An 11,100-nucleotide genomic window follows, 5' to 3' on the forward strand; every position below is an offset into this window, starting at 1 on the left:
TGAACAAACAAGGATGTTATACTGAGAGTCAGCAACATCGCATCTGACTGGACTGTTGCCAGAGTGGGCAGCAGCAAGGTGCAGAAAATGTAGCCTGGTAGCAGGCTGGTGAGATTCTTTCTGCCTCTGTTTAGTTCCTTCTGTGTTTCTGAATAGAGAGTAAGATACATTCTTGGGACTTTTCTGAGATAGTACCTACTATAACCCCTGTTCTTTCTTTCCTTCAAAGTAATGATGTTGGCAGAAAAAAGATGCAAATATATTTTTACTACAGCCAAAGAATGTTGGGATGGATTGATTAATCAGTTTTACATATTTAACTTTCTAGGCATTACATCATAGTGTTTGTATAGATTTAGCCACCTCTACCCATATACACAGATACTTCAGACTGTTGATGTAAACGTAATAAAATTTGTGTAAGAGTTTTCATTGCAGAGACTCACTTGTGACCAACACTTTGAATTTTTCATCATTGTAGTATGTGGAGCTTTCAAAGAAACATGCATACTCCCCTCCATCTGAAGGTTGGATGGGATGGATCCTTAGGGCAACATGTCCTTTGGTAATATTCTCCTTCAGGAACTCTGTCCTCCCTTGGTACTCTGGCCTCTGCTCCTCCATATCATTCCAGGAAGGACCATAACGGTGCACCAGGCCTAGAGGATTCTTCCGGTACCATCTCACTTCCATGTTCTGAGCATCCATTGATGGGCTGAGCTGGCAGGACAACACAGCCTCTTCCCCAACCAAGGCAATGACTGGTGCTCTTGGTCCTATCACATGGAATTGCCCTGGAAGTAATTTTGAAAACAATGGAGTCATCACTAAGACTGTGACAGGCATGATTGTGACCATCTGATCAGTAAACAAGTAGACCACGCTAACTAACTTAGTGAGCTGTGGCCATTTAATGAACAGAACTAAAATAAGGATACACAAATACACTGTGTAAGAGATAGTAGAAGACATGTCATATGATCTTAACAAAAATTTAATTGGGTTTTCCCTTTGCCTATGATTGGAATTCAAATTATATAAATCTCATTCTTTATGCCTTATATGCATGTGTTATAAAATATTATTCTCATTTAATGGATGAGAATATTGAGTCAGTCAATAATTAATTATTGAGTCAGTGATGAATGAATTGAGTGAATGGTAAATTCCCCCTAAATACTTAATAATGAAGACACAAACTAAGAATTCTAATAACAACAACCAAATATTCCCTTGCTTTAAAACATTTATTACTAAATATTATATAACTTATTATGAAATATAATCTGAAACTTTTAAAAATGAAGTTTTTGTGTTAAAAAAATACAATACTATTTATATATTTTCCCATTTTAGAAAATAAGTGTAAGATCCTGTATACAACATAAATTTCCTAGAGTATCACAATAGTATAGGCAGAATGATCAACCACAGGATAAATACAAATCTTTAAAAAAAAAAACAAATTTTTCCTGGTTTAAATCCTTTAAAGGGCTACATAATCCTTTGTTCTAATATTAACATTCAGATATTTCTTTCTTAAGGATCTAGGGGTATCAGTTTGAAATATAAACATCAAAAATGATAGCACTCCTGTCTCTGTCACTGTGTGTGTTTAACCTAGACACACATGGTCCAACTGCTTATTTGTCATACATGCCAGGAAACTTCCATTTTTTTTTTCTTTTGGATAGAAGCAATGAACTAACACAGATAGGCCCCCAACTCCTAGATGAATTTAAAATGATGTTTAGCAAAAAGTACTGTCAAATTCTTTTGCTTAAGGACAAGTTTTTTATTGTATATTTTGAGACATGCATTTAATGGATTGAACCAGCTTGGCTGGAACAGTGGGTGAGATTTCTTTCTCTCTTGCAGTCTCATTGATTGAGTGTTACATGATCAGTTTCATTAGCAGATTGCTTACAATGGGTATCGCAGTCTTGTTTGGTGCTTATTATTCATAAACAATTCATTTCTTTTTTATTGAAGAATAACTGGCATGTCATATTGTATTAATTTCAGATGTACACCATAGTGATACATTAAGAAATTTTCACCAAAATGTCTAGTTACCATCACCATACAATGTTGTTAAAATATTATTGACTATATTCCCTATGTTGTATATTACATTCCCATGTTTTATTTTATAACTGGAAGATGGTGTCTCTTAATGCCCTTAATTTCTCATCCATACACTCATTCTCTGACTGATGGCAAACAATCAGTTTGTTCTCTGTATCTATGATTCTGTTTCTGGGGCATTTGTTCATTTGTTTTGTTTTTAGATTCCACATAAAAGTGAAATTATATGGTATTGGTGTTTTTCTGTCTCACTTATATCTTTTAACACAACAAGTCCATTCATGTTTTCACACACAACAAGATTTTATTCTTTCTTATGACTATTATTCCTGTGTGTGTGTGTGTGCATGTGTGTGTGTGTGTAACTTCTTTCTTTATCTATTTACCTATTCACAAATTAGGTTTTTTCCATATCCTGGCAAATGTAAAAAAAAAATGCTGCAATTAATTTGGAAAGCATATGTCTTTTCAAATTAGTGTTTTTGTTTTTCTAATACTTAGAAATAGACCACTGAATCATATGGTAGTTCTTTTTTTTTTTTTTTTTCAGAAACATCCATACTATTTTCTTTAGTATATGAAGCAATTGGCATTTCTACCTACAGTGCATAAGGATTTCCTTTACTCCACATCCTCACTAACACTGGTTATTCTTTGTCTTTTTAATACTAGCTATTCTGACAGGTGTGAGGGAGTATGTCATGATGGTTTTGATTTGCATTTCCTTGATAGTGAAACTTAGAATCTTTTCATGTGCTGTAGGCCATCTGTATGTCTTCTTTGGAAAAATGTCTATCTAGGTCCTCTGCACATTTTTGATTCCTATTTTTTCCTATGAATTTGACTAGCATGAGTTTTTCTTATATTTGTATGTATTTGGATCCGTTATTGGATATATCATTTAATAATATCTTCTTCAATTCAGTAGGCTGCCTCTTTGTTGTGTTGGGTGTTTCCTTTTCTGTGCAAAAGCTTTTTAATATAGTGTGGTCTTATTGATTGATTGATTGATTGATTGATTTATATTATGTTCATTTAGCCAACATATAGTACAGCATTAGTTTTTGATGTAGTGTTCAATGATTCATTAGTTGCGTATAACACCCAGTGCTATTTATTTATTTATTTTTGTTTTGTTATCCTAGGTTGAGTAGAGGTATCCAAAAATGTGCTTAAGAATGCTATCAAGGGGGGAGGGAGGCAGGATGGTGCAAGAGTAGGGGACCACCCTTCATCTGGTCCTTCGAATTTAGCTGGATATCTATCAAACCATTCTGAACACCTACAAGTTTAGCCTGAGATGTAAACAAATATATGTGGAACTCTATAAGCAGAAAAAATGACTGCTTTTTGCAATGTAGGAGGTGGGGAGTCATGAATCTGCAGGAAGATATTGAAAGATAAATGGAGAGTGGAGGGAGCCTCCATAAGCTGGCTACTGGAAAGTGATATAACAACTGGAGAGCAAAATCGGAACCCTTAGAAATATGCTCCAGTGAGAGATATCCCTTTCTGAAAGGGGCACAGGGGATGGAAAAGGCAGAATTCTAGATGGGTCACTGTGGTCTCAGGATCCCAGGAGACACAGAAAGTACCGTGGTGCCTGAACTGATAGAGTGCCCAAACAGTGGATCAGGGAAACTGGTTATGGTCAGGGAGCCCAGGAAGGATTCTCAGCTTGGGTTGCCATAAACCACGAGCCAGGCTGGTAGGGAGATTGCTCTTTGCCTGAGCACGTGGCAATTGACTAGAATGTGCAGGACAGGTAGCATCCCCTCGTAGGGACAAAACGGCTGTGCCCAAAACTGGGCAAAAGTTCTCAGGGTGTCAGTGGCCCTGGAAAGGACAGTAAAGGTGACACCCAGCCATGACCTGGGAGCTGCAGAGTGTGTTGTGCACGTGAGCCCACAAACCTTCACAGTCCTGAAGACACAAAGCACAGAGACACTCGTGGGTCCCTGGGAATCCCCCCAGGAGAATTGCAGTTAGCCTGACCGATGAGTTTCTGTGGAGCTTGGTGCACCCAGAAGTGGAGACAGTTTGACCCATACAGTTTATTGAAGAGGGGGGACCCAGATCTTGCAGCCCTGGGCTGGAGATCCAGTCATTAGCATTTTGGTTCTAACTCTCTGAAGAGGCACAGAAAGGCACCAGGGAACAAAAACCACACAAAGGGCCAGCATACATTAAGCTCATCTCCCTGACAAGGGGTGAGGCAATCCTCCCAGGCAAAGATACCTGAAAAACAGCACAGCAGCCCCCCTACCCCCACCCCAGAAGACAGACTGGAAGAACAGGTGAAATACAAGCTTATGGATCCCAGGAGATTGTAACACTCCAGCACCAGGAGAAAATAATATATTGAGCTACAGGTGTTCCCTCATGACTCATTTATCCTTCAGTTTAAAATTTTCCATTATTTTATTTTTTTCCCATTTCAATTAGATTTTTATTTTACCAGCTTATGTTTTTAGGTCACTTTTTAACTTTTATTTTTTTCACATCTACATTTTAAAGATGTGTGATTCAGTCTAACCCTTTTTTCTCTCTATTCAATTTTATTTCTATATAAATATAAATGTTGCTTTCTTTGCAATTTTGGGATGTAGTGTCTTCTAACAAAAAGACCAAAACTCAATCAAGAACAAGCAGGCCACCCTGCTTTGTCCACCCTGTGAGATTATAGTCTCTCTTCCCCCCACTTTTTCTTTTTCATGTATAGTTTTGTTGCATTTGGGCTTTGTGTGCTTTTTTATGGCTTCCAACGACTTTGGATTTTTTCTAGGGTGTATTTTGCTTCAGTCATGGTTAATATTTTGGATTGGGTTCATTGGCTTACCCATCCTTCCATGGGCAGAATAACTGGAAGGAGGAACTCACAACAAAGAAAGGAACCAGAGACAATGTTCCCAGCCACAGAGCTAATCGATATGGATATAAGCAAGATGTCAGAGATAGAATTCAGGATAGCAATTATAAAATTAATAGCTAGGCTTGAAAAAAGCATAGATGACAATACAGAATTGCTAAGGGCAGAAATGAGATCTAATCAAGCCAAACTTAAAAATGTTATGAATGAGATGTAGTCTAAATTGGATGCTCTAACAGCTAGGGCCAATGAGGCAGAAGAGAGAATAAGTGACCTAGAAAGGAAGTTGAGGAAAAGAGAGAAATTCAACTCCTAGCCCATGAAGAAAGGCTTCGAGAATTTAATGAGGCCTTGAAATGAACCAATGTCTGAATTATCAGGATCCCAGACAGGGTGGAAAGAGAGAGGGCTAGAAGGTATATTTGAGCAAATCACCCCTTAAAACTTCCCTGATCTGGGGAAGGAAACAAGCATTCATGTCCAAGAGGCAGAGAGGACCACTCGCAAAATCAAAAAAAAAAAAAAAAAAAATAGATCACACCCTGACATATAATAGTGAAGCTTGCAAATCTTAGAGAAAAAAAAAACTATCATGAGAGTAGCTAGGGAGAGGAGGTTCCTTACGTATGGAGGGAGGAACATCAGAATAACATCAGACCTATCCACAGAAACCTGGCCAGCCAGAAAGGGTTGGCATATATATTCAGAGTAATAAATGAGAAGAACATGCAGCCAAGAATCCTTTATCCAGCAAGGCTGTAATTCAGAATGGATGGAAAGATAAAGAGCTTCCAGGACCAGCAGAAACTAAAAGAATATGTGACCACTAAGCCGGCCCTGCAAGAAATATTAGGGGGGGTTCTATAAAAGGAGAAAGACCCCAAGAGTGCTATAGAACAGAAATTTACAGAGACAATCTATAGAAACAAGGACTTCACAGGTAACATAATGACAATAAAATCATATCATTCAATAATCACTCTCAATGTGAATGCCTAAATACTCCCATGAAATGGCACAGGGTTGCAGATTAGATAAAAAGAAAGGACCCATCCATATGCTGTCTACAAGAGACTCATTCTGAAAGTGAAGGGATGGAGATCCAACTTCCATGCCAGCGGGCCTCAAAAGAAAGCTGGGTAGAAATTTTTATGTCAGATAAATTAGATTTTAAGCTAAAGACTGTAGTTAGAGATAGAGAAGGGCACTATATCATTCTTAAAGGGTCTATCCAGCAAGAGGATCAAAAAATTTTAAATATCTATGCTCCCAACATGGGTGCAGCCAACTACATAAGCCAACTGTTAACCAAAATAAAGAGATATACTGATAATAATACGCTAATAGTAGGAGAACTCAACACTCCACTCTCAGCAATAGGCAGATCATCTAAGCAGAAAATCAACAAAGAAACAACAGCTTTGAATGACACACTGGACCAGATGGACCTCATAGATATATACAGAACATTCCACCCTAAAACAAAAGGATACTCATACCTCTCGAGCACACATGGAACTTTCTCCAGAATAGGCCACATACTGGATCACAAATGAGGTCTCAACTGATACCAAAAGACTGAGATGATTCCCTGCATATTCTAAGACCGTAATGCTTTGAAACTGGAACTCAATCACAAGAAAAAGTTTGAAAAATTTCAAAGACTTGGACGCTAAAGACCATCCTGTTCAAGAATGTTTGGGTCAACTGGGAAATCAAAGAAGAACTTAAACAATTCATGGAAGCCAATGCAAATGAAAACACATTGGTCGAAAACCTATGGGATACTGCAAAGGCAGTCCTAAGGGGGAAATACATAGCCATCCAAGCCTCACTCAAAAAAATAGAAAAATCCCGGATACACAAACTATCTTTATACCTTAAAGAAATGGAGTAAGAACAACAAATAAAACCTAAGCCACACATGACAAGGAAAATAATTAAGATTAGAACAGAGATCAATGAATTAGAATCCAGAAGTACAGTAGAACAAATTAACAAAACTAGAAGCTGGTTCTTTGAAAGAATTAGTAAGATCACTAAACCACTGGCCAGACTTATCCATAACAAAAGAGAAAGGACCCAAATTAATAAAATTATGAAGGAAATGGGAGAGATCACTACTAATAACACCAAAAAAATAGAAACAATTACCAGAAATTATTATCAACAACTATATGCCAATAAATTAAGCAAACTGGTATAAATGGATGCATTCCTGGAAACCTATAAACTACCAAGACAGAAACAGGAAGAAATTAACAACCTGAATAGACAAATAACCAGTAACGAGATTGAAGCAATGATCAAAAACCTCCCCCAAAAAAGAAGAGTCCAGGACCTGATGGATTCCCTGGGGAATTCGATCAAATATTCAAAGAAGAAATAATATGTATTCTCCTGAAGCTGTTTCAAAAAACAGAAACAGAAGGAAACCTTCCAGACTCATTCCATGAGGTCAGCATTATCTTGATCCCAAAACCAGGCAAAGACCCCATCAAAAAGGAGAATTTCAGGCCAATATCCCTAATGAACATGGATGCCAAAATTCTCAACAAGATCCTAACTAATAGGATCCCACAGTACATTAAAGGATTGTCCATCACAACCAAGTGGGATTTATCTCTGGGATGCAAGTGTGGTTCAACATTTGCAAATCAATCAATGTGATAGAACACATTAATAAGAGGAGAGAGAAGAACCATATGGTCCTCTCAATTAATGCAGAAAAAGCATTTGACAAAATAGAGCATCCTTTCCTGATTAAAACTCTTCAGAGTGTAGGAATAGAGGGAACATTCCTCAATTTCATAAAATCCATCTATGAAAAGCCCACAGTGAATATCATCTTCAATGGGGAAAAGCTAAGAGCCTTTCCCTTAAGATCAGGAACATGTCAAGGATGCCCATTCTCACCACTATTTTTCAACATAGTACTGGAAGTCCTAGCAACAGAACTTAGACAACAACAACAAACAACAAAAATAAAAAGGTATTCAAATTGGCCAAGAAAATGTCAAACTCTCTCTCTTCACAGATGACATGATTTTTTATGTGGAAAATCCAAAAGACTCCACCCCCAAATTACCAGAACTCAAACACCAATTCAGTAATGTGGCAGGATACAAAATCAATGCACAGAAATAAGTTGCTTTCCTATACACAAACGCTGTAACTGTAGAAGAGAAATTAGGGAATTGATTCCATTTACAATAGCACCAAAAATCATAAGATACCTTGGAATTAAACTAACCAAAGAGGTAAAGGATGTATACTCTAGGAACTATAGAACACTCATGAAAGAAATTGAAGAAGACACAAAAAGATGGGAAAAACATTCCACGCTCATGGTTCAGAAGAATAAACGTTGTTAAAATGTCTATGCAGCTCAGACCAATCTATACTTTCAACACCAACCCAATCAAAATACCAACGGCATTTTTCAAAGTGCTGGAACAAACAATCCTAAAATTTGTATGGAAAAGACCCTGAATCGCCAAGGAAATGTTGAAAAAGAAAAACAAAGCTGGGGACATCATGTTGCCTGATTTGAAGCTATATTACAAAGCTGTGATCACCAAGACAGCATGGTACTGTCACAAAAACAGACATATAGACCAATGAAACAGAATAGAGAGCACAGATATGGACCCTCAACTCTATGGTCAACTAATTTTTGACAAAGCAGGAAAAAATATGCAATGGAAAAAAAAACCAGTCTCTTCAATAAATGGTGCTGGGAAAATTGGACAGCTATATAGAAAAGAATGAAACTGGACCATTCCCTAACACCATACACAGAGATAAACTCAAAATGGATGAAAGACGTCAATGTGAGACAGGAATCCATCAAAATCCTAGAGGAGAACATAGGCAGTAACCTCTTCGACATCGGCCAGAGCAAATTCTTTCAAGATATATACAGGCAAGGGAAACAAGCAAAAATGAACTTTTGGGACTCCATCAAGATAAAAAGCATCTGCATGGCGAAGGAAACAGTCAACAAACTAAACTGCAACCTATGAAATGGACAAGATATTTGCAAATAACATATCAGATAAAGGGCTAGTATCCAAAATCTATAAATAACTTATCAAACTATAAACTACAAACACACACACACAAAAACAAAAATTTGAGTCAAGAAATGGGCAGAAGACATGAACTGACATTTCTGACATTTCTCCAAAGAAGACAGACAAATGGACAAAAACATGGAAAAATGCTCACATCAGGGAAATACAAATTAAAACCAATATGAGATACTGCCTCACACCAGTCAGAATGGCAAAAATTAACAGAAAGGAAACAACAAGTGTTGGTGAGGATGTGGAGAAAGGGGAACCCTCTTACCCTATTGGTGGGAATGCAAACTGTTGCAGCCACTGTGGAAAAATAGTATTGAACTTCCTCAAGAAGTTAAAAATAGAGTCACCCTACAACCCAGCAACTGCATTATTAGGTATGTATACAAAGGATACAATACCATGATTTGAAGGGACACAGGCTCTCCAATGTTTATAGCAGCAATGTCAATGATAGCCGAACTATGTAAAGAGCCCAGCTGTCCATTGACAGATGAATGGATAAAGGTCATGTTATATATACAAAATGGAATATTACTCAACCATCAAAAGAATGAAAATTGCCATTTGCAATGATGTGGATGGAACTAGAGGGTAGTACACTAAGCAAAATAAGTCAGTCAGAAAAAGACAAATACCATATGCTTTCTCTCATATGTGGAATTTAAGAAACAAAACAGATGAACATAGGGGAAAGGAAGGAAAAATAAAATAAGATAAAAACAGAGAGGCAAACCATAAGAGACTCTTAACTGTAGGGAACAAACTGAGGGTTGCTGGAGGGGAGGCAGGTGGGGGGATGGGGTGAGTGGATGATGGGCATTAAGGAGGGCACTTGATATAATGAGCACTGGTTTTTTTTTTTTAAGGTTTTATTTATTTATTTGACAGAGAGAGACACAGCGACAGAGGGAACACAAGCAGGGGTAGTGGGAGAGGGAGAAGCAGGCTTCCCACTGAGCAGGGAGCCCGATGCGGGGCTCGATCCCAGGACCCTGGGGTCATGACCTGAGTCAAAGGCAGCCGCTTAACGACTGAGCCATCCAGGCGCCCTGAGCATTGGGTGTTATATTCAACTGATGAATCAATAAATTCTACCCCTGAAACTAATAATACACTCTATGTTAGCTAAACTGAATTTAAATAAAGAATTTAAAAAATAATAAAAAATTAAAACAGCATAACAGGAAGAAAGCTATTGAGGGCACAGATATGTTGATTAACTGGATTGTGCTGATTGTTGATTGTTAAACAGGTATTTTCATTTGTATTGTATATTTTTATACTTCAATTTTTCCTGCTAACTCAACATGTCCACAAAAGGCTTGGGAGCCCTTTGCCCAGGTGACCTCATGCACCACAGTGATAAGGCTGGACTTTGTCACAGTTTCCCTTCTTGCCCTCCTCAGATGAAGACCTAGCGATATTTAAATGCAGAAATTTATTTGTGCCTTTATTTATGAGTCCCACCTTCATCCCAATAATCATACTTGCCCATAAGCCTTCCCCCTCTTTATGCTCCCAAACTGCTTAGCTGACCCCCCTCTCTTGGCACTTCCTCTTCCTTTATCCTTGTAACCACCTGTATGGAATATGACAGTTTCTCTAGAACATGTGAGAAAAATAAACTGTTTTCCTGAGTGACACTTGTATCCCCCTTGTTGTGGATGCACCTCATTGATCATATTATGCAAGAAAACAAAATACCAAGTGTCCAAAATCAAAACTGTAAATATTAAATATGTGCATTTTTGTATATCAAATATCCCTCAATAAAGCTAATTTTAAAAAGAAAACTTTCAAGATATAATATGTCTTTTTAACTTTGTCACAAATTATTTATTTATTTATTTAGTAAAATTTACTTTCTAATGTACTAATTGCTTTCCTGTATCTTAATAGATGGTGTTTCTGAGGAAGTGGACTGAGATACAATTTTAGATTTTAATATTATCTCCTTTCTTTGTTGGCAAATTATGTATATTTATCTCACTGTTCAATAGAATCTTTCATTAAAATCAATATGAATATTCAGTATCAAAATGTGTTGATATTTCA

The sequence above is a fragment of the Phoca vitulina genome, unplaced genomic scaffold, assembly GCF_004348235.1.
Source record: "Phoca vitulina isolate PV1807 unplaced genomic scaffold, GSC_HSeal_1.0 scaffold87, whole genome shotgun sequence".
Classification (NCBI taxonomy): Eukaryota; Metazoa; Chordata; class Mammalia; order Carnivora; family Phocidae; genus Phoca; species Phoca vitulina.